The sequence below is a fragment of the Acipenser ruthenus genome, chromosome 7 (assembly GCF_902713425.1).
Source record: "Acipenser ruthenus chromosome 7, fAciRut3.2 maternal haplotype, whole genome shotgun sequence".
Lineage (NCBI taxonomy): Eukaryota > Metazoa > Chordata > Actinopteri > Acipenseriformes > Acipenseridae > Acipenser > Acipenser ruthenus.
The window spans coordinates 28,912,788-28,917,778 of NC_081195.1; the positions used below are offsets into that span (position 1 = coordinate 28,912,788).

The 4,991-nt window shown below is 40.2% G+C and overlaps 1 long non-coding RNA gene across 1 annotated transcript; it reads right to left on the bottom strand.

Moving 5' to 3' along the window:
- Positions 1–3,578: 3,578 nt before the first annotated feature.
- Positions 3,579–4,726, bottom strand: LOC131737599 (uncharacterized). The gene is made up of 3 exons (XR_009329247.1): positions 4,308–4,726; positions 3,870–3,923; positions 3,579–3,665 (listed from the first exon to the last, which is right to left on the bottom strand). It is a non-coding gene; the product is annotated as an uncharacterized LOC131737599 (long non-coding RNA).
- Between the last annotated feature and the right edge of the window lie 265 nt (positions 4,727–4,991).

A 4,991-nucleotide genomic window follows, 5' to 3' on the forward strand; every position in this document is an offset into this window, starting at 1 on the left:
GTCCAATGGATTGATAACCCTCATAGGGATCCATCTATCTCCCCACAACGGTGTGACTAAACGCCCTACCAAAACATTCCGCTGTGCTGCCTTTGAAGTTGTTGGCTCTACCATAACAGTGCTACCAACTGATATGGACACGGCATTCGGTAACTTGCCCCATATTAAATGCTCATGTCTTGGCAGTAGTGTAACACACTGCCTAAGTTTTACAGTACCGATTTTATTAGGAATCTTGTCCCCCTTCCAACGCTGTAAGTTGGCTAATAAATCCAAAAACATCTCTGTTTCCTTACCCCTACTCTCATCTGGGTTAGACAACAAATCCCAATAATTACCACTCTTTTTGAGATGGTGAAGGAGGTGTTTCAAAACATTGGTTCCTACTATCATTTCATCCTGCTGTCTGGAAACAACCAAAACTGGAACCAACATTTTACACTCGAACATGGTTAACTCTAGTTCGTATGCACACTTTGGCTTTACTTTCTGTCCTCCACATCCTATGAGAACTACAGAGGAGGGATTCACAGCGCTAATATTGATGGCACCAGCAGACAGCAATTTCTGTTCCGCTTCTGCACTAATTGTACAGGCCATAGAGCCACTATCTACCATAGCATTAAGCTCTACCAACCCCTGGACCAATACTGTAGAATAAAACAGACTGTCACTATCAGTTAGCCTTTGTGTGCGCTGCACTATAACAATAGTGTCCTCGGGTGAATTCTCACAATGGTGTGAATACATACTTTCTAAGTCTTCATTACTGTTACTTGGGGCTTCAGGGTTGCCTGCACTCTGCCCCCTCGAGTACAGGCGTTCTAATTTCCCTGGTTCTGCGTTACATGATCTGAGGGGACTGGCCTGCTTTGCTGTTGGACAGTCACGGCTCCTATGCCCTGGTTCCAGACAACTAAAGCACAAGTTATTCCTAACACAGTGAGACTTAGTACTATGAGTGACATTATTACAAACTTTGCAAGGGTGTCCTGGAATAGCACCTCTCCTTGGTCTTGTCTCTCTCACCTTATCATATTCTTGATAAGAGACAACCTTTTCCATCAACTCTATCAGTTTTTGAATATCACCTTTCTCGTTAGAAGCACCAGCTGGAGCTGAATACTGTAAGCCCTGTTTAGCCTGGCACTGAACTGTCTGCGTTTGCAATGAGGCTACACTTTGCTGTTCTACAACCGTACTAGCTACAGTTAACCTCCTATTTCTCTGGTAACTGTCTAACATTTCTTGTACTTCCCCAACTGTCCATTTTTCTGTTGGTTTACTTCTGAAGGCATTTGATAATGCGATATCTGGGCAGTGTTTAATAAACATCATTGCCACCTCATACCCTGGATCATCTACTTTTTTCCCATTTCTCCTCAGGCATTCATTAGCTAAATCCACAGCCTTATTCAGGCGGACCCAGTAATCTAAACAACCCTCTCCTTGCTTTGGTAAGGTTGAATAAAAATCTGCAAGCGGGGTAACAGATGAAATAGCCTCCCCAAAATGCTGTTTCAGAATGCTAAATATAACACTTGGATCCCGTTTGACATCAATGTGTGCATTATGCCTAATTCCAATCTTTACAAGATCCTTTGGTTTACCCATAAGCCTCTCCATAATTTCTGTAGCCTGTTCAGACACAGGATACCTTTTCTTTACCAGGTATGACTGCATCATCTCCTCCCACTCATGGATAGTGCACTTATCTGTATTGTCACCCCTAAATATGGGAGGTTCCTTTATATCAGCCTTCACAACCAAATTTACCCGGGGGCTATAACCTATCTGGGTCCCACTCTCTGTGTTACTATGGTTGTCAACATCTTGGCGATGCGAAGCCAAGCTACCCACTATAGAGCTACTTATGTGGTTTCCAACCTGCTTAATAAGCTCTGTCAAATATTGCTGGCAGTCACCAGTCCCTTCAAGAACACCAACTGCTGATGCCTTGTCAGCTGATAAGAGACTTTGCCTGCTATGGCTGACCTTTCGCCGTTGTTTAACTATTGGCTGATCAGGGGGTATATCACTAAAGTTTCTTAAAAGAGGAGGACATTCCCTAACATCACCCATATTCTGTGTTGGCATCACATACGGGGATGCACGAATCCCTTCTGCCCTACAGACATTAACAGGTGTTGAGTATGCAGGCCCCATTGTGTGACCACCCCTAATGCCTAACCTCAATGCAGTAACCGGCCTTGGATGTGTATTTGTGTCATTGATATCCATTTCACCCTATTATACACTGGCAAAATACCTTGAAAAACAATACACACTTATGTACTATATCAATAGCTACCACACTTTCAATGAAATAGCGAGTATCTCTGATCCCCAGCAAAGTTCTGTTGGTTCCTTTAGCGATCTGCAGCGCTGATCTGGAGTGATCCGGGTCACGGCACCAATGTAACCTGGGTCACTCTTTCTTCCCCATGCCACTTCACACTGGAATCAAGACTTCACACTACTGGCTTCACAAGGCGATTGTTTTATTGTGCTGCAAACAGAAAATGATAATCAGGGTTGCTGTCCCTCTTCATTAGCGCAACTCTCAGCTTTCTCTGAGTGTAAGAGCGCGGACTGGCTAACATGCATACAATTACAATAATTAATAACACAATTAAACGTAATACCATTAATGATCGTATAGTGGTTTTCTTTTCAGCTTTCTTTTAAACAGTAAAAGAGAAATAACAAAAATACAGTACCTGCAAACAGAAAATGATAATCAGGGTTGCTGTCCCTCTTCATTAGCGCAACTCTCAGCTAGAAACAGCAATACAAGAAGAATCATTCTCTGTTTTTACAAAATACCAGTACTCTATGAACAAAATAACCTTATTGAACAAGATAGTCTAGTCTGCAGGTAATCAGTGAAGCCGTGCTCTTTGCTTTCAGTTTATGCTAATAAAATGAAACAGTACAACAGTGCATTAAGCCTTAAAATAAAAAATAAAAAACGTATCGTTCCTTTCTTTTAAATAATGCAAAGTATCACACATTCATACAACACAAAATTACATAATACAATTCCAAAATAAATGTTCACCATAAAATACAAGACTAACTTATTTTTGAGTTATGTTTACACATTTATTTTAAAAGCAAAGAGCAGCGCCTACCTTTCTCTGAGTGTAAGAGCGCGGACTGGCTAAAATGGCGATTGTACCACACTAATCAGTAAGATCGGATCATACCATTTATGCCAGAACTCTGAAACACTAAATTTACAGCAAATTACTTCACAGTGGGGTAAATCAAATAATATCAGAAATAACTGTCTGCATTTGTACCATTTACCTAAATGCAACTGCACAGCAAAGGCTCCACAATTATTATTATCCACCCCTACGCCACATAGCAAAATGGACCGCGCTCTCAGATCGCACCACGCAACCAACTCTCCCCACAGACTTCCCGAACAATGTAACTAAGGCTTCTAGGTTCTCCGATGTCAAATTTTGTGAAACTTCATTTAGTCATTTTCTATCTTGGTTACACAAGCTTTGAATTACCTTGAACCACATATTGTCCTGCACGCCTCCGGATGATGAATTTTTCCCCCTTCCTGGCCTTCTCGGGGTATTTTCCCATTGTCTTGTAAAGTAATATTTCCCTGTACATTGTTGGATCCATAATCTTCGTTAAGATGACTAGATCAAAAGAGTTAAAATAGGTTTTTAATACATTTGCTACACTCATCATTATACAATCGAATATGTTGCAATGCCCTGCTGTTCATTTGATAAATTAACATAATACACTCATCTTCTCTCAGTATTTCATATGGAAATCAAACGTTACAAATCGAATCATAATTGAAACATTGTACTTCTATTTTTTTTTTTTTTACTAACCCTGTTTCTATTGTCCTCGTCACGGGCGTGACTTCACGATTTAAGAAATAATTCCTGAATAAAACAAACAAAAAGAAACTTCTCACTTAAATATTAACAGACAAAAAAACAGTACCAAGTAATATTTTAAAAGAAAAATGTGTTCTTCAATGAGAAATAAACTAAAGTATTTATGTACAAGTTTCCAGAATCTTTTCTGCTACTGCACGCTCCTCACAACACTGTCAGCAGGAATTGCTTACAAATAAATAAGTAAATAAACATTTAGAAGATTGTACTGCATTTAACTGAATTATAAAATAACTGGCTTAATTTACACGTAGTAGATTACCTCTGTAGTAATAATAATAAATAAATATAAACGAGAGTGTTTCAATGTGTTTATTGTGCTCTGTGAAACATACTGGTACAATTTGTCACAAGACTTCATTTAATTACCGTTGCGTTTTGTTTTCTTCCTCTTTTTCTTATTCATTTTCTTAGCAGACGCCCTCACTCAGGGCGACTTACAGCTCTCACAAAATATACATATTTCACAATGCAGTAAGAGCAGATAAAATATACAATAACTTCAGAGCAACGTTTACTAAAATATGTCCATGTACACAGTTCGATAATCACAATATAGTAAGAGTACATACAATACTTCCGTCCTAATAAGAGTAAGTAACTAGCTCATTTATACACATTTGAACAAACACAATATATAGTTGTTGTTGTTGTGACTGTGTTTAAACAATTTGTTCTGGATGTAGAATCGCTGAAATCACAAGCTTGCACAAACATTTTCCGTCCAGAAGCAATAAACTCGCTCCCGTTTGCAGCAGACCGCACGTTCACGTTGCAGCAGGCGCTGCTCTACAGTCTAGTGGATTGCAATGACAGGTTACGCGCTTTGCGTCGTGAGCGAGGAATCACACGCGATCCGTTGGCAGATCGCAAGGTTTGTTGCAAGCGCATGCGCACATCCGCCGAGGACACATCAATCCTAGGGGGTGTCATGGCAAATTTCGCCCCCCTGCCAAATTTGTCCCCCCCTGAGTCATGTGACATATTAGCGTACGAGTCACGTGACGATTAAGTTTCGCGATGCGAAGAGAGGATAGGGTAAAACATCTCGGC